The following is a 21,128-nucleotide window of genomic DNA, read 5'->3' as shown; positions in this document are numbered from 1 at the left end:
ATGTATATATTCATGGAATATGTATCCTCTTGGTGAATAGTAGCAAAAGCTCTCAACGTTTTAAGGAGTACTGTCAATTGCATTCGTCATTGGTAAGTCATTGACTTTTGCTCTGTTTAGATGACATATGCATCATACACATCGGCAGCAACACGGCGTGTACAATATTTTGACGGCAGTCATTTCTATTTTACTTTATAACGCATTTTCCGTCGTTTGATTTTTCAATCGCTCATTTTATTCGATATTATATCGATATATTTGACTCCTTAAACTTATTTTAATGAACCTTCAATCAACAAAACATAATTAAACGTTCTGAGTTCCTTCTCAGTTTTATGTCTCTATTCCTCGATGCTTTCTTCCGACCTGTTTTTCTATTTTTGTATATTTTTTTTTTTCACTTCTTTCCATCTTTCTGTCTTACCTTCCCTTCCCTTCATTTTTACATACGAGAAGTGAAAGATTACTCACCGTATGTGTGAAGCAGACTTCAAAAAGCAACTACAGCAAAATTCAACAACTACTAACGCTGCTTACTACTACTACTACTACTACTACTACTACTACTACTACTACTACTACTACTACTACTACTACTACTACAAGATATTAATTTGATGTTAGGGTTTCGATAACATCAACCGCAGTACTTCACTGGTATTCTAGTTTTTCGGTTACAGACGAGTGAAAAGTAAAATTAGCCACAGAACTTAGAGCAGCGAAAGAGATTTATCACAAGTTAGTTTGTCTTCTCTTTTTCTTGCCTTTTGAAGTTTACGCGACTAAACCGGGACGGATAACACTACTACGCTACAATATGTCTTCCAAATTAATGTATCATCGCTATTTTCAAAAGTTAAATCAAATTTCCATACCGTTTGTTCCGACGCAGAGGCTCGCGACAAATAATCGATGCGGACATCGAAGACCTCCGTATGCAGTTTGTCATTTCTCGCGAACATCTCAGTAAAGTGCCGCAGAAAAGCGGCCCACATCTTCTTAGACTCAAGTATCACGTGGCCTATGCGATCTGATCTTTTCATTTTGTTTTTAGTAAGTCCTCACGTTGCACATCTGCTACCTGGGGTCATCTGACGGCTTCAGCGCTCACCAGTCTTTTGTACGCACGCGCTTTAGCTCGCTGGGTGTAGCTTTTGTGTTTAGAGCTAAAGAATTGTTCAAATGCCATTTTCGCCACTACCATTTCGGCTGGGAACTCTTTTGTATGTTAGCTACTAAATCTCTCTAAGTCTAATACTTTCTGTCAATACTTCCTTAATTCAGCTTATAAATTCAACACTAATTTTCTTCATTTTTTTCTCCGGGCTTACCTGTCATCTAATATTTGCTTATGGCATCGTCAAAACCCACATCATTAATTCGCTAATTCTGCCTTGTCGTCTCCGCCGTAAACAAAGTGTTCAGCTTCCAACAACTGCGCGCTCATATTTCTATCTACGTTTACCTGATATCATGAAGTTGAAAATTCTGTAAACACTGAATCGGAAATATAGACAAATCACGCTATCCCCATCCGCTCTTCTAGAAGTGCCGCTTTCATACAGGGTGGTGCAAAAGTAGATATACAGTTATGAAAAAGGAAAGCATGTACAATATTCATTTATTTTTTATAAAAGTATTATTATGATTATGATAAATGTATTATAATGATTTATGACACTGAAAATATCAAAAATGAGGCTAATTTAATATGCTCATAATTTTAATGAATTAAGTATTATAACATTGATATGATACTTACAATATACCTATTTTTGCACCGCCACCCCTGCATACTATGTGGATGACATCTGTTAGCGGATTCGTCTTGTGGAGTCGATATCTGCCAAAAACGTGAAGATGCGAGATCAACTTTGAGAGGTTCTTGCATGCAACCTCATAATCATTAGCACAAGCCAATCCATACCTCCCGTATAAGATGTAATTTCAATCATTTACTAGCATCTACGTGAGGTGTATTCCGAAAGCCATCTCAGTGCTTCAGAAATCTAGTCGCTCTGCCCCTGTCGAAGTGGAAACATATTTTTCGTGCTCGTATCTCTATTCGCTAGTTTATTTGTCATTTTTTTTTCTCTTTGTCGTACATCTATGAATCGTTTTTTTTTTTTTTAAATAAACTATTTGTAAATACCGTCTCAATGGTTAAGATGCTACTGCCATTGTAACCTATGATTGTCTCAGATATGTATGACTGACATGAGCATTTTATAACCGGAGTACAAATGACCTTTGTCAGAAATATGAAAATACAAAGTAAAACAAAAGAAATATCAAAACATTGCAAATCGCAGTAGTATGCAACGAAATTGCATTTCCCCCCGAATAATTTACAATCTATGTTGTTTAGAGTCACTCTGTTAAACCCAACATTTAGAGTAATTATTTTTGTCTCTAGCGCGATAATATTAATACGAATAGCGCTGGACGAAATGCTTAGTGGTATTTCGCCCTACGCTATGTTCTGAGTTCAAATTCCACCGAGGTCGACTTTGCCTCTCATCCTTTCGGGGTCAATAAATTAAGTACCAGTTGAGTACTTGGGTCGATGTAATCGACTACTCCCTCTCCCAAATGTCAGGCCTTGTGCCTTTAGTAGAAAGGATTATTATTATTATTATTATTATTATTATTATTATTATTATTATTATTATTAGTAGTAGTAGTAGTAGTAGTAGTAGTAGTAGTAGGAAGGAGAAGAGGAGGGGAGGAGAGGAGCAGCAGCAGCAGCAACAGTTGTAGAAGCAGTAATATTAGTGCTGCAATTTTCAGTGTCACTAACCAGTACAATGAAGAGATGGACGACTATGGTCATGGAAAATCCGCCTGTCAGCCATGTTGCTATTCTAAGTCATAACGGTTTTGGTACTGTAAAACAGTAGGCGGGTTATATGGATATTATTAGTGATTATAAACATCATTAGGTTATGAAACACGTTACTATGATGTCTTTCAATTTAAAACATAGAGGACATAGAAATATGACGAAAGTTAATCAACGCGGAAAAACAAACATTGAGAAATAAATCTTAATAAATGCATTTTTCGACTTATATAGAAACAAACGAGGGGTAGATAGCACGAAGGAAAATGAAATTAAGAGTTGGTCGAAAGACATCTGAAGAGGCAGAGAGACAAATCAGAGCATGTGTTCAACATAAATGTTTTAGGAAGAAAGGACAAAAGAAAGGTGCAATTAAAATAGCAGGAGTAATAGCAGATATAAGAAGTGGGAAGGAATGAGGAGTAAGAGGAAGTGGAAGAGAGTGGACAAACATCTGAAAAGGTGTCATATTGACCATATTGTTCTTATTGTTTAATCTTAGCCAAAATTCGGTCCCAACGTCCTACTAGAATGGTAGGTGGCGTGTAAGGTCAAATATACAGCATTTTATTTTGATTATTACAATTTTATTGACCTACTGAATAATTTAATGACAGTTGAATAAATTTAATTAAGAATATAGATATCATTCTTATTGAAATATTCATAAACGATTATTTGCGAAATATTGAAAGACTAAGACAATTACCTAGGCATTTTCGGATATAGCAGCGAGTTGGCTGCTATATATGACGTCCAATTAATGAACAGAAATCTCGCTTGTTGGTTCATATGTATAAACATAAATAAGACATAAAGGTATTGTTTGATTGTTTGAAGGAAACTTCACTGATATTTCCAACATTTTTAGATACCACTTTCAGGTACCCTTGTTGGAAGAGATAACATGTCTACCAGGCTGAGATATTACGTTGGAGGGACAGACGTAATAGAGGGAATTAAGAAGCCACACGGGGACTGGGGAAATCATAGAATTCTCTGACTACCACTTCTGACTTTCTTTGAAGCCGAATCCTGCTATCACACATATGGCTTTCCAACAGCTACCCTCTCCAGCCAGGATTTCCTCCATCAGCTTCACATAGTTGTCTGAATCGAGTCTAAATGCATGCTCAAGGATGTGGTGGCGGCATGAGTGACACACTAAAAAGCCAACAGCATTTTAGGAAACTTGATTTTCATCGTATCCATTTGATCTCGTACAGCCTTCGCAGTGTTTATAGGGCATTGAACAACGGATGAGGATGTCAGCATTTTGACACCCGGCGCAAATCATTATCATACAAGTAACTCTTTTCCAATATTGAAATAGCTTCCATTCCTCTATGTCGGCTAACTTTTTCTCAACTACAGCTTTAATCTTTATGCTCTCTAACGCCATTGACTGTTTAGTAATATATCAAGGGGTTCCTGCAAATATATATATATATATATATATATATATATATATATATATATATATATATATATATATATATATATATATAATACAAAGAATATATATGCATGTATACACACATATATGTACATACTTACATCTACATGTGTATATAGATGCATATCAAGGTACAGGACGTTAGAAAAATGAACTACAGACAACGGAACGAACACATAGGAAAATAGATAGCCACTTGGAATTATTCCTTCGTCAGCTGCCTCTATTCTAACTAGACGTTTCGGGGTACACACATATATCTCTCTCTCTCTCTCTCTCTCTCTCTCTCTCTCTCTCTCTCTCTCTCTATATATATATATATATATATATATATATATATATATATATATATATATATATATATATATACATATACATGTAGATAAATTATATATATAATTATATATATATATATATATATATATATATAGACATATATATATATACATCTAATGTATATATATGTAAATGTATATAAATTATATATTAGAGCTGTGGGTAGCAAGGATATGACATAATATAAATAGAGAAATAGACAAAGAGAAATAGATAAAGAGCAAAAGAATAAAGAAAGCAAAAGTAAGGGTGAAGAAAAATAAAAGCATACAAGCCAATTAGGCATTGGGTCAGGGTTTAGGATTTGCTGGTTAAGAATAAAGGACAAAGGGAGGAGGGCAGAGATACACAGAATTTAGGGGTATTTTGTGAATATTGGTTGAAAGTTAGGGTAGTGGTGGTTACTATGGCAATCGAATAATAAAATCTAACTTTTATGGAATTGTAATGTGAAGTGTGAAGAGGAAAGAAGTAGGGTATTATTTTAGATACGAAAATGTATATAGGCTTGTTCGGACGACTTGTAATATTAGGACATGTTTGCTTGGAGAGGGAAAAGCTGGTAGTAATAGTAGAGTATTACTTATCAAGAAGGAAGAGGTTATATAAAAAAAAAACTACACGTAATACGGAGTTAGAGGAAAGACCAGATCGGATATTTAAGAAAGCCAGCAGTAGGGAGTAGTCTAATGATTAAACAATATGGAATGTTAAACAGATGGCGTTGACATTATTTAATTAATATAATTTCCATCGTGTAAATCAGGTAAAGCAACTCCGGATAATAGGCGCGGGTAAGAGGTTCATTTAATTAACGCAGCAAAAATAACAGTGTCTTGGTGTAAGGATTACTTACCTAGGAGAATTGGAAAAGAACTGGCTCGGGTGTGCAGGTTACTACTTCTAGGTTAGATATCTTTGCTATCGCAATTGCATAATACTGAATACATCACAGAATGGTTGTTAGTTCCTTCAGTATAGCATACCGTGCAAGTATATTAAGAGCGGTTAGAAAATGATGGTAAAGGGAGACCAGACTAGAAGGACTCAAAAACAAATAGGGAGATAGATTAACTATTGGTTCAATAATAGAGTGAGTAAATTAGATTGGCCCTAGGTTAGGAGCTATTATAGAGGTTATTTAAAGTATCTAAACGTGCGGGTTGTTTAAAGTATTCAAACGTGCGGGTAGTCTTATGTATACAGGAATGACGAAGGTCTAGTTTATCATGTAGTAAATTTTTACTATTGGATCTCTTTGAAATTTCAAACAGCCCCACGCAGCAAAGCTTGCACCCGTATCTGCTGTTTAAGTAAGTTTTAGCGACTCTAATGATGTTTCAACTCAAATTTAACATGTCCTTGAGCTCTCACTTCTTCGTGGTTAGAGAAGTCCTGTCGGCCCTATGTCTTAATTTAAAGGAAGGATAGTGGTTACGTAAGCACTCCTTGAGATTTACGGAGCAGCTGATATAAGTATAAGTATTGGTCTCCATTATAACATCACATTTGTAAACCACATTTACTGCTAGACATCGACCAGAAAGGGGTAACATTACGTTTCATCTGATGATTACGGCTTTTTGTAATGGAGTAACGTTCTCATTCTTTTAAAAAGATGCGTAAGAAAAAGCTGTAATGACCTGACAATTATTCATCGTATAGTATTATTCATTTGAGTGTATATATATGTATATATAAATATATATATATATTTGTGTGTGTGTGTGTGTGTGTGTGTGTGTGTGTGTAAATATATATATATATATATATATATATATATATATATATATATATATATATATATATACATATATATATATATATATATATATATATATATATATATATATATAGAGAGAGAGAGAGAGAGAGAGAGAGAGATAATATATAGATATATGCATATATCCAACTATGTGTATTTGTTTCTGTGTCTGTGTTTGGTCTCACCACTACTTGACAACCGGTGTTGGTGTGTTTACATCCCCGTATCCTAGCGGTTCGGCAAAAGAGAACTGAGAGAATAAGTACTAGGCTTCAAAAAGTAAGCCTTAGCTGGGTTTGTTGGACTAAAACCCTCCAAGGCAGTGCCCCAGCGTGATCACAATTAAATAATTAAAGCAGGTACTTAATTTGTCGACCCCGAAAGGATGAAAGGCAAAGTCGATCTCGGTGGAATTTGAACTCAGAACGTAATGACAGATTAAATGCCGCTAAGCATTTTCCCCCGGCGTGCTAACGATTCTGCCATCTCACCGCCTTCCTGTGAATATATGATAATGAAAATCAATACTGCATAGCCTGGGACAATGTTTCTTTCGAGAAAGCCTGACCAGTGATTTTGCATGTTAGTGAAGAAATTCAAGTAACTTGAATTAATTTTCATGAGTGTTAAAAACTAGATTGCAAAGCTTTTTAGCAATAATGTGTGTGTATGTGTGTGTGCGTGTGCGTGTGTGTGTGTGTGCGTGCGTGTGCATGTGTGTTCGTGTGTGTCTGTATGTGTAAGGTAAAAAAAGTTAAAATTGAAACAACATGGAAGTATGTTTAGAAATTCTAACTTTTTTTTCCTTTAAACGCACAGGTTCACTATTTTTATATTTGCTACATGGAGTGAATTTTGTAAAATATTTCCGGTTTCGATGTGTATGTCCATCTTATCAAATATAAAAAAATCGAAGAATTAGGAAATAAAATTTAAAAATTAGAAATTAAAACAGTGTGTTTGCATATTCTGTGCATAATGCGTGCAAGTCGATCATCTCATACGATCTGGAAGCTTGAGTCTATTTCAAAAGATCTGATGTTTGACTGCTTATACGAGGTGGTGTGAAAAGTTCCTGGTTTTAAAGGTATTGCGAAAGGCTAGGTTGGAGGCCCAGCATTCCGAGTTCTTTTACAGGTGTTAGAAAAACTGAAGGACCGCTGCAATAAGTGTATAAATCTGAGAAGGGATTATGTTGAATAAAATCATAATTAACTGATCCTCTTGTATTTTCTTTTACTCAACGCCAGGAACTTTTCAGCAACCCATGTTTTATCACTACTTCTACTATTACAGCTGCTATCGCTATCGCAACCACCACCATCAACACCACCACAATTGCAATCCTTAAAATATAAAACATTTGTTTCAAGATAAATGGAATAAATGTTTTGATTGCTCACGTCACTAGTCTATGGATATTAGTGTTAAAACGAAGTTAATCCCTTGTTTTATCTTGAGACCTCTTATGTATTATTCTAACAGATTTCACTTACATTGACGAGTTAAAGGTAAAACTTTAAAGAAAACGACTAATTTCTCACTCATTTCTCGCTCTCTTTCCGCATGCGCGAACACACATAACCACACACACACACACACACACTGTCTCTCTCCATCTCTTTGAGTCCACCTCTCTCTTCTTGCCATCCCCTCTCTCTCTATCCTTCTCTCTCTCTCTCTGTCCTTCTTTCTCTCTCTGTCCTTCTCTCTCTATTTCTGTCCTTCTCCCCCTCTCTCTCTCTCTCTCAGTCCTTCTCTCTCTCTCTTACCCTCTCTCTATTCACAATTTTCTTTCACTGGCTCACTATTTCCACCAGCGCACAGTCGTCAGCATCACCAGCATCATCACGATCCTCATAACCATCATTACCATTACGACCATACGTTAAACGCTGCATCAGTCACGCCCACCTTCCACCATTAACACCAGCATTTTCCCATTAGGCTAACTCTTTACTACGAAGATCGTCATTGCAAACATCTATCCGTGCTGCAACAGTCACAAATATCTTCTTATCATCACCATAATCACCCTACTTCTCTTCATCATCATCATCATCATCATCGTCGTCGTCGTCGTCGTCGTCATCATCATCAATCAGTGGTAACAGCAATTTCACTGTTATCTTTTATTGGCACAACATTGGTGTATTTTAGTGGTCCCGAAAAAGAAATGACATGAAATAAATAAATTTATTGATTAGATAAATAAATAAATAAAATAAATTTCAACAAAAATGATCAATAAGAAGTTAGAATATAAAAATTGAAACAATGTGCGTTGTATAGAATTATATACTTGTCGATATGGGTATAAAAAAACTCAGGTTTCTGGAAAAGCTGGTCTTTTAAACTCTTACTAGATGGCACAGCAGTGATGGATAAAGATTGGTTTATATATATATATATATATTTACATACATAAATAAATAAATAAATGGAGTTAAAAGCAGGTGTTATTCAAACCTTTATACTTCCTACATATGTTTCGAAACAGCGTTCCCTTCATCATATATGCAGTAATCACATTCGGTTAAAATGTCTTAATGATGCGTTTAGTTTCTCTTTTTTTTTTCCCCTGATGTGAACATTGCATTGTTTTACATGTTTTTATTCCTTCTGGAATAATACCAATGTTTTCTTCGAAACTGCGTTTAACTCCATTTATTTATATATCTATGTGATACAAAAACATTTCACTAAACCCTGGTATTTCTGCCTTTCTAAGTAGGCTGATACATCCTTGGTACTTATGTGAATTTTTGCTACCCTGGTAACAATTTTTTTTTTCCTTGCTTACTGTAAACATTGAAAAAATACACATACATTTATATATATATATATATATATATATATATATATATATATATATATATATATATATATATATATACATATGTATATATATAGAACATCCACGTTTAAGTAGGGATAAATATTACCTCTCCGTATTAATACTGCTTATGTCTCTAATATATATATCTTATTAACGAGCTAAATGGCTAATCACGACACCAGTGCCTTTTCTGGCGCTGCTAATATCTCTCTCTCTCTCTCTCTCTCTCTCTCTCTCTCTCTCTCTCTCTCTCTCTCTCTCTCTCTCTCTCTAATATATATATATATATATATATACAGATATAGGGCAGGGAATCGTCAATTAGTAATAAAATTAATAATTAACAATTTTGCCAAGTAGTTCAGTATGAAAAAACCTTTATCGGTAAAACCATTTATAATCATAAATATAGAGGGATTAGCATGAGTTGCTTATCCAACATACTGAAAATTTAGAAATAGCAGTCAAGGAACTACTGATTCCAAACTACAAATTTGTAGTTTGGAATCAGTAGTTCCTTGACAGCTATTTCTAAATTTTCAGTATGTTGGAGAAGCAACTCATGCTAATCTCTGTATATTTATGATTATATATATATATATATATATATATATATATATATATGTATATACATATGGATACATACATATCTCTCTCTCTCTCTCTCTCTCTCTCTCTCTCTCTCTCTCTCTCTATATATATATATATATATATATATATATATATATATATATATATATATATATATGTATACACATATGGATACATACATATATATCTATATATACACACACATATATATCATATATGTAAACATGTATAGAGTGCGTTTCATTTAACAAGACGTAGATAGAAACTTAATACGTAAGGGTACTATATATATATATATATATATATATATATATATATATATATATATATATATATATATATATATATATATATATATATAGAGAGAGAGAGAGAGAGAGAGAGAGAGGGGGGATAGATAGATAGATAGATAGATAGATATACTTATAAATATGCATGTGCATTTCAAAGAATAACAGCAGTCAAACAATGTCGGTGGTATTTCGAATAAGGATTTCTTACAGCTGCTTCAATAATTCTTACATCACACTATAATAACAAACATTTATATTGCTCTGTATTTATAAAGGATGTAAGAATCACATAAACAAGATAATGAAAATATTAATTTTAAAGATAATGATGAAATAAGAAAATGAAACTACGAAAGCAATCTGAAACTGAGATATTCTTTAACATAAAGCGGTAAAAGATATACGTCTAAGCACAGGGATCAGTTTTCTTGTAAATCTGAACATCTTCAAAATTAGTGAGAAAAAATATTTACAGACAGCTGCTTTGAGACCTTCAGCTTCTATATGCATGCTAAACATTCACGTGTATACCAGTAAATGGTGCATTCGCTTAGTTAGTGTAATGTTTTTAGTAGCAATCTCAAAAAAAACCTCAAAAAAACATTGAGTTGTCAAAGAAAGTAACCAGCTTACAAGTCCTTTGCAAATACAGTCTATGAGTGAAAGAATTATACAAGGGTGCTTTTTGCACCAAAAAGCCAATATGAGAGTTTCTCTCATGGTATCTACCGCAGTATAGTTTGTTCTAATAGAACATCCACGTTTAAGTAGGGATAAATATTACCTCTCCGTATTAATACTGCCTATGTCTCTAATACATATATTATTAACGAGCTAAATGGCTAATCACGACACCAGTGCCTGTTCTGGCACTGCTAACCTATATATCACTGGTGAGGGTATGAATCGCTGCAGCTTCTAATAGTCAAGTGTCCATCACTGACATGCCCAATCAATGTCGAAAGCACGTGATTTGTTGATATCGATGCTTAGGTTGCCGGGATTTATCTCCCTTCTAGCTATATAAACGAGTGTATTTTGCACCAAAATGCTGACATGAGAGATTTTCTCAAGGTCGCTGCCATAGTATAGTTTGAGCTAATAGAGCATCCATGTTTAAGTAGGTATAAATTTTACCTTTTTATTAGTTTTATCTTTAATCCTTCATTGTTTTTGTTATCTTAATTTTAATGAAGTAGCTTTGGTTTCTTGTTATAAATCAACTCTTTTATACTACTAATTCGAAGAGTTTTTTTAAACATAGATAATATACACATATTTTAAAGTAGCTTGGGAGATCGTATAACGAGTATAATATTGATATTGAAGGAAATGTGTTTTAATCGAATATGATATGCCTGAAGGTAACTGTTTAATGGTTATTGTCAGTAGCAGAACATGTTATTATGTATGTGAATGGCTATTGAATGTTTAATGAAATTTCTGTATTTTTAGTTTATTTGACGACACATTTAAACTGTATGTATGAGAGAAGGGTTTTAAACACATCCTATAAGAGTCTAGTACTCTCTTGCAATAACTCGACGAGCCTCAATACAGGAGCGCTCTGAACCAGAAATAATACTAAAAATCTCCATCAAATGATACTCCGGACCTTTAATATATAAGAATAATTTTGACAATGTTGTACCTGAGCTATGATAGAATGTAATGAACACGACTAGAACACATTTTATTTTCAATAATTTTGAAAACAACTGGAGATTATAAACGTAGACAACGGGTAAAATCTTTGTGCCAATGATTTAGGTTCAAATTCCTCCTTGGAAAATTTTATATAAGGCCTTTATTGGATCGATATATTCGAATATGCTCACATCTAAAATGTGTCTTTGTTAAAATTTACACTGAACTGCACGATTATGTTTATTGGCTGTATGGTATCTTTTTTTCTGAATATATATGAAAAATAATGAGTCATTGTGTTTTTTATTCATCTCTATCACATCAGGTTGTCAAGTTATACGGAGACGTTAATTTTCCATTTTTGTATAAGTAAATAATAAATTAAAATGCTTACCTTATATTGACTTAAATGTTATATGTAATATATTTTTCTTTATTTTCATTCTGTGAATATGTCTAGAGGCTGTATCAATTCACCAGATATATTCTGCAATGTCTCCTGGCAATTCACCCCTTCAGATTCCCGGAGCAATGTTACTCTTTGTTGAAGCGCTGCTATTTAGCTTATTTTGGTTGCAACCTGGAAGACCAGGACAAACCATTTTCACCTCACAAGGCTTGCAAGAATTGCATCAGTAAGCTTCAAATGTGGTCAGTTGGAAAACTTAAATGTATCCCCTTTGGAGTACCAATGGTATGGCGGGAGTAGATGAACCACTATGATGACTGCTAGATTTGTTATGGCTAAAGCAGCTGGATTCAACAAGAAGACTAAAGATCGCATAATATACCCATGTATTCCTTCAGCAATAAAGCCTGTTCCACACTCATGATATTCCTGCACCTGTGCCACCTGAGGCACGGGAAATTTCATCAGAGTCTGATGGTAGTGATACTAATGAAATGGAAATAGATTATGAGCCACCAGCAAATGACAATCCCAAATTCTTCAACCAAGTTCAGCTCAATGACTTGGCCAGAAACCTTAACCTTCCAAAAGAAAGTGCACACTTACTTGGCTCTAGATTGCAGGAACACAAGCGTCTAGCTCCTGGAATAACATTCGCTTGGTACCGTCATCATGAAGCGGAATTCGCTCAGTTCTTTCAGAAAGAAGATTCTTTAGTTTCCTGTTCAAATATTGTTTGCCTTCTTGAACACATGGAAATGTCGTACAAAGTAGATGAATGGAAGCTCTGCATTGATTCTTCTCTACAAAGGCAACACAGCTGCATCTGTGCCAATTGGCCATAGTGTCCAAATGCCAGAAACTTTCGAAAATATGAAGACAGTAATAACTGCAATAAAGCACCATAATCACAATTTTCTCATTTGTGATGATTTAAAAGTTATTGCTCTCCTACTAGGTCTTCAGGGGGAATACACTAAGTATCCCTGTTTTCTGTGTCTTTGGGATAATAGAGTGGACAGACAACACTATGAACAAAATGACTGGCCACCAAGAACCAGCTTCTCACCTGGAAATCACAAGATGAAAGTCGTGCCACTATATGACTTCCCCAAAATTCTGCTGCCACCACTCCACATCAAATTAGGGTTTATGAAAAATTTTACGAAGGTTCTGGACAACAATGGAGCTGCTTTCAAGTACCTGAAGTCAAAGTTTTCTCGTATAAGTGAGGGCATGCTAAAAGCAGGAATCTTTGTTGGCCCCCAAATTCGAAAATTGATGAGGGACAAGTATTTTAAGGAAGCATTAGTAGGTGTCGAAGTGAAAGCCTGGTTTTCCTTCAAGAAAAATGTTCAAAACTTCTTGGGAAACAGCTGCTCCCCAGAGTATGAAAAAATGATCCAAGACTGACATCAGGTTTCCAACAACTTGGGTCTAGAATAAGTGTGAAGATGCATTTTTTGCACTCGCAGCTTGACTATTTTCCCAAGAACTGTGGGAACTACAGTGAGGAACAAGGAGAGCGGTTCCATCATGACGTTTGCACCATAGAATACCAGGGCATATGGAATGTCAGCATGATGGCGGGTTACTGCTTGCCGTTGAAACGTGATGCACAACACATGCGGAAATCAAAGCGGTCCTCCTTCCTTTGAATGAATGTGTAGGCTAACCATTAGGAGCATATTTTTTACATTCATTTGATTTGATGTTGATAATTCTGATTCATTTCATCATGAACGTGGTTCATTTCATGTTGATTTGGAAAATATATGTTCTTAAAATTAACAGAATGTGTTTTTCCTTGATTACTTGCTTTTATTAAAGTAACAGTTTATTAAAGATTCACATTTTTTATTATTATTAATTTGTATTTTATTCAGCATCCTTATGTGACAGCGCAACATGGTTTAGATATTTAAAATAAGCAACCCAAGAATATGTAACATTACATCCATAAATAGAAATAAAAAAAAAGAAATTCCCAAAAGCAGACCAGCGTTATAAGCAAATTACAGTTTTTCACACATCCGCTATATTAAAAGTAATTACTTTGCTTGTTGAATATAAAAATAAAGTTGATCACCTACCACTGCTTTTGTTTTCGTTTTCGTTTTAATACTGACTTATAAAACAGCATTCTTAAACGAAGGCACAGCTGTGTCTTTAATCTAAGCGGTTTACTTTGCAATTAAATAGTTTCGACTTTAAATCCCACTAAATATCTTGCTTCCGTGCAAAGGGCTGTGCATGGAGGTATTACGAGAACATGCTTCAATCTTCTTCAACATACGACTAAGGAGAGTCGAAATTTTAAGGTTTTAGTTGCGCTTGCAGAAATACTATATTTTATCATGGAATTGTTTTCACCTTCGCTCTTTTATATATACATACAATACACACACACATACATACATACGTACATAGTATACATACACACACACACATACATACATACATACATACATATGTACACACATACATGCACACACGTGTGTGTGTGTGTGTGTGTGTGTGTGTGTGTGTGTGTGTGTGTGTGTGTGTGTGTGTGAAAGAAGGAAATGAAAAGAGAAAATAAAGCTTCTAGCAATGGAGAAAGTTTTTCAAAAACCTTCACATTTCAGGCGCAAGGGCCCATTCTCAGAAGGAAGCAGTTCAGGAAATGCCCAGTTAAATCAATTCCGATACTTTGCTGCCGAGGAGTTTCAGTAAGGTAACGGAATCGGTGTAACTGGACATTTCCCGGGCAGCTTCTTTCTGAGGATGGGCTCTTGCGCCTGAACTATGAAGAATTTTGTAAAACTTTCTGCATTGTTAGAAGCTTTGTTTTCCCTTTTCTTTTCCTTCTTCTGTGCTACAAACTACAATGCATCGAGCGAACTACAATATATATACATATACGAAAATATTTCCGTCATTTCCAGACGTAATTGAATTATTGTATTGTATGAATCTAACCTTTAAGATGTTTTCCGATTAACATTTCTACTGTATGATCTGCTGGTTTAATGTCTGCTCTCCATATTTTATTTAACTAGCATTTTCTATCCAAAGTCCACCCAGTCTTCAGGTTGATTTGATTATTCTAACGTCGATTATGTTTGTGCTGCTTTTGTTAGTATATGATTTTTTTCCCGTATGTTGGCATTTCCGAGAAAAGACTATCAGAGATTACTGAATTGAATTCTATACTTTCGAACTGGATGAATCTACAATTCGATCTATCACCATTTCAAACCACATTCAGGTGGCGAGCTGGCAGAATCGTTAGTATGCCGAGCAAAATGCTTAATGGCAATTCGTCCGTCTTTACATTGTGTTACAATTCCACCAAGGTTGACTTTGACTCTCATCTTTTCAGGGTCGATAAAATAGTACCACTGGGATCGATGTCATTGACTTACTCTGCACCCACGAAGTTGCTGGCTTTGTGCCAAAATTTGAAACCAATATTACAAACGATCTAATCGTAGTCAAGAAACAATTTCAATGTGATAAATTTGATTTTTTTCCCTTATTTTTTTTTCTTCAGTTATAAAATCTAAAGTGTATGCTGACTGTCCCTTGTTCACTTTTTGTTGGCCTAATTAATCTACGACTTCGGTTGGTATAAACTTATCTTTGAGATGTTTTAGTGTAAATGAAGATGTACGTGTGCTGAGATACTCTACACAGTTCGCTATATTTAAATATTTACTGGAGCTTGGGCCTCGACATTGATTATGTTGTGTATATGTGGTTTTGTTTTTTGAAAATCCTCACTTAATTGAATAACTATCAGCTCTAAGTGATCCTTAAAATTTCGTATAAATTTTTTGTTTTCTCGGCTTGTATGAATTTATGAGAGTCATAAATTTTCGTTTAATGTATTTTGGCAGACATTGATTTAATTATTAAATCTTACTTTTTATGAGTTTTCGTCCGTTTGATGTCAAAGCAAACAGACAAAAATGCAGTCTCATGGCTGGCCGGCAACGTATTTTTCTGTATTATATGGATAATTTATCCTGATCACGCTATTTATACCATTATCACGTGTTTGAAAAATAAATTTATTTCTGTTCATATATATATATATATATATATATATATATATATATATATATATATATACGCATAGATTTATATATGCATATATTTGTATGGATGTATATATATATATATATATATATATATATATATATATATATATATATATATATATATATATATATATATATATATATATATATAAACATAATTAAGGGATCAGCAAGCATTTGCTTCACCATATACCGAAGTTCAGAAATAGCAGCTAAAAAAGCTGAGACTCCAACAGATAGCATTACTTGTAACTCACAAACAAGAAGAAAAAACAATATGGTTAGTTTTCATTGTTTTTTCTTCTTGTTTTTGCCTTTGTGAGTTACAAGTAATGCTATCTGTTGGAATCTCAGCTTTTTTAGCTGCTATTTCTGAACTTCGGTATATGGTGAAGCAAATGCTTGCTTATCCCTTAATTATGTTTATAAATGTATGGGAACTTTTAAATAAGTTCTCCACCGATAACGGTGCTTACATACCGAAGGGCTTGGTAAAAATTATTAATTGTTGATTTATTAATAAATTAATAGATTGATAAATCTTTACCCTTTTAATTTATATATATATATATATATATATATATATATATATATATTATGAATACACACATATATACATCATACATATATATATGCATATATAAATCCATGCGTATATATATATTCTTACAATATATCGGAGAATATATATTATCATGATATATTATTATACAGTTATATATATGTAACTGTATGATAACATACCATAATAATATATATTCACCGATTTGAAACGACAATTTTTAAATACAAACAAATGACCGAAAAATGATGAGCTAACCTAGCCAGAATCGAACCTACACGGCTCCTTGCGCATCCGATTGGGCCAAACGCTCACCCAGCAATTTCTGCCAAATTTAATGAATATCTACTTAAACTGTCTAATACTGCATATAATATTTGTAAACAAACCAGAAATGCTTTACAAGTTACGGAAAGCAACTATGGTAGACTTATATTATTATTATTATTATTATTATTATTATTATTATTATTATTATTATTATTATTATTATTATTATTATTATTATTATTATTATTATTATTATTATTATTATTATTATTATTATTATTATTATTATTATTATTATTATTATTCAGTAGTTTTATTTTTATAACGTGCTTTCACTTCACTACTGAGCGCAGCTCTGTGCGCCTTGGGTATGTGCTGTGGTTTGCTGTGGTGCTCTTATGTTTACTGTATTGAAAGTGTTTTGCGTAGAATGTGTGCAGTACCCAGTAGTGCAATTTTCTGTATGTTATATATATTTGTAAGTCCTGCTATTTTTGTTATGTATTTGTCTGAATATTTTTTTATTTATACCTAAGGCACCTACTATGATAGGAATTGTTTCTGTTTTTAGATTCCACATTCGAGTTATCTCTATTTCCAGGTCTTTGTATTTTGAAAGTTTTTCCATTTCTTTTAGAGAAACGTTGTCATCTGCTGGTATTGATACATCAATTAGAAAGCATTTTTTTTCTTCATGATCTTTGACAACTATATCTGGTCTATTTGCCTTAATTTCTCTATCTGTGTGTATTGGCATATCCCAGAGTATGGTTGCTTTCTCGTTTTCTGTGACCTTTTCTGGCGTTTGTTTATACCATCTTTTTTCTGTTGTTATTCCATAATGTTGGCATAGCTTCCAGTGTATATAGGTCCCAGCTCTGTTGTGTCTGTGAATATATTCCTTCTTAGCCAGGACTGGGCAGCCAGAGATAATATGATTTATTGTTTCTTGTCGATCTCCACATATTCTACAGTTACTTGTTATATTTCTTTTCATTATGTGTTTTTGGTAATTTCTGGTGGGGAGGCTTTGGTCTTGTGCAGAAATTAAAAATCCTTCAGTCTCTGCTTTGAGTCCTGAGCTTCTCAGCCATTGCTGGGATTTTTCTCTGTCTATTTCTTTCGCATTTAGTTTAGCCCAGTATTTACCATGTAGGGGCTTTTCTTGCCATCGTTTTATCATGGTCCGTTGCTGTTCTAGTTTTAGTTTGGATTTCATTTGTTTTATAGCTTTTGTTGTTTCTTCTTCTTCTTCTTCTTCTTCTTCGTATTTGTTAGGTAGATTGATTTCTTGTTTGTATTTGTCAGCTTCCTTAAATACTGAAAACAGTTTTTTGTTTTGCTCGTGTTTTGTGGCTATTTGTATTAGTTTCCCTTGCTTCTGGAGTAGGTATTTTTGCAGTCCTATGGTGGTTATTTTATAATAGTTTTCTAGCTGTATAAGACCCCTGCCACCTTCTGTGCGTTGTATATATATAGCCTTTCTATGTCAGATTTTGGGTGGTGCATCCTATATCCTGTCATTATTTTTCTTGTTTTCCTGTCTATTTTACATAGTTCGTTTAGTGTCCAGTTAAGGATGTTGTAGCTGTAGCTTATAACTGGGACAGCTAAAGTGTTGATACCCATTATCTTGTTTTTAGCATTGAGCTCTGTTTTTAGTATTGATCTAACTCGTCTATAGTACTCTTTCTTTATTTTTTCTTTCATTTGTGTATGTTGTATCCTATCTAGTTCATTGACTCCTAAATACTTATATGGTTGGCTTTCGTCTAGTTCTCTTATTTCATTGGCTTTATCTAGTGTTATATTGCTACTTTTAACTAATTTTCCTCTTTTCATGGTTGCTTTGGCACATTTTTCTAATCCGAATTTCATTTCTATTTCCTTGGTAAAGCCGTGTACTGTCTGTAGTAGTGTTTCTAGCTCTTTGTCGTTTTTTGCATATAATTTTAGGTCATCCATATATAGAAGGTGGCTGACTGTTTTTCCATAGCATTTGTAACCGCATCCAGTTCTATTTAGCAATTCTGTTAAAGGTGTGAGTGCCAGGCAGAACAGGAGTGGAGAGAGCGTGTCTCCCTGGAATATTCCTTTTCTAATGGGGATGGCTTTCGTTTTCACAAGTCCCTCTTTTGTTTGGAGCTGTAGCACTGTCTGCCATTTGTTCATTGAGTGCTCTATGTATTTTATGATAATTGGTGCTACCTTGTTTATGGCTAGTGTTTCCAGAATCCACGTGTGGGGAACACTGTCGAAAGCCTTTTGGTAGTCCACCCAGGCCATACTGAGGCCTTTCTTCTTTCTGCGGCTGTCTTCAGTTATGGCTTTATTGATCAATAATTGATCTTATTATTATTATTATTATTATTATTATTATTATTATTATTATTATTATTATTATTATTATTATTATTATTATTATTATTATTATTTTATGTTTGGCTTTTGTTTTGCATTTGTACAAGTTCGATCCAGGTCTCACCCAGAGACCTCAAGCGACAACAAGTTAGAAGTTCATGTAGGTGTTATGCCTAGGGTACCATATATTTGGATTTGTACATTTGGATTTGTACTAGAGAATGTTGAAGAAACCATAAGAAAATTGTGTTTGTTTTAAAATTTGAGATCACAAAGACAGTATTTTACGTAGGATATGGGCAGTACCCATGAGCACTATCTTTTGAACTTCAGCCATTTTGGGGTTTCCTGGTATCTGAGCTAGGTAGTAATCAGCCCGTTTCGCTATCATTCCCAGGGCACCTATGACAATAGGTATTGTTTTAGTCTTCAGGTTCCACATTTTGCTAATTTCTATTTCAAGATCTTTATATTTGCTCAGTTTTTGGTAGGTCTTGACAGATACGTCTATATCGATTGGGACAGTCATATCAATGAGGATGCAGGATTTTTGTCTGAAGTCTTTCAGTATGATGTCTGGCCTATTTGCATCTATCTTTCTGTCAGTTTGAATGGTGAAGTTCCCACCAGTTTTTATCATAGGGCAAGTCCAGATTTTTGCATATTACCCAGTGAATATATTGTGCAGCTCTATTATTATTATTATTATTATTATTATTATCATTATTATTATTATTATCATTATACTGTGAGTCTTCCACGCTAGCTTCCTCTCCGTAACTTACAAAGCGTTCTGGCTTGTTTACAAATATTATATGTAGTATTAGATAGTTTAAGTATATATTCATTAAATATGTCTGAAATTGATGGGTGAGCGGTTAGTCCATTCGGATGCGCCGAGATCCATCAAAATGTTGATTTGTGGGTTCGTTTCTGGTTCGATACTGGCTAGAGTTAGCTCAACATTTTTCAGTCATTTGTTTGTATTTAAGAATTGACGCTATTATTATGATATGTTATTATACAGTTATTATTATACTATGAGTCTTCTATTAAGCTTTCCCTCCGTAACTTACATAACCTTTCTGGTTTGTTTACAAATATTATATGTAGTATATATATATATATATATATATATATATATATATATATATATATATATATATATATATATATATATATATATATATATATAAAGAGAGAGAGAGAGAGAGACAGATATATATACATGATTTGCAGACGGCCCCACAGATTATACTCCACAAAGGATTGTTATACGAAGTGGCTGACTTTGTCTTTGCTCTTAGTTCTTTAAGATGGCACAGATGGTCCAATTCATTGTTCCTTATGACTTTACAACAAATTGAAATTCAATGCAATCTTTTGACAAATGTTTCTGGTGGACCTTTTGTCACTTTCAGGTTAGCTTTCATCTTATCCTTCTAACTTAGCCCTGGTCTTCTTATGCTTCTCCTTCCATCAAGGAGCCGGCTATACGCAAGGACCTTTTGAATTCTGTCGACCCTCATTCTGGCGACATGACCAATCCATTTTAATTGAGATTGGATAGATAAATGGATGGATAGATAGATGATGGATGGATGCATGCATGCATGCCTTTTGCCAAGGTATATCAACAATCGATATAAATATCGAAGAGAAAACAGGA

The sequence above is a fragment of the Octopus bimaculoides genome, chromosome 3, assembly GCF_046866305.1.
Source record: "Octopus bimaculoides isolate indiv1 chromosome 3, ASM4686630v1, whole genome shotgun sequence".
NCBI lineage: Eukaryota > Metazoa > Mollusca > Cephalopoda > Octopoda > Octopodidae > Octopus > Octopus bimaculoides.
Note: the sequence above shows the minus strand (reverse complement) of the source record.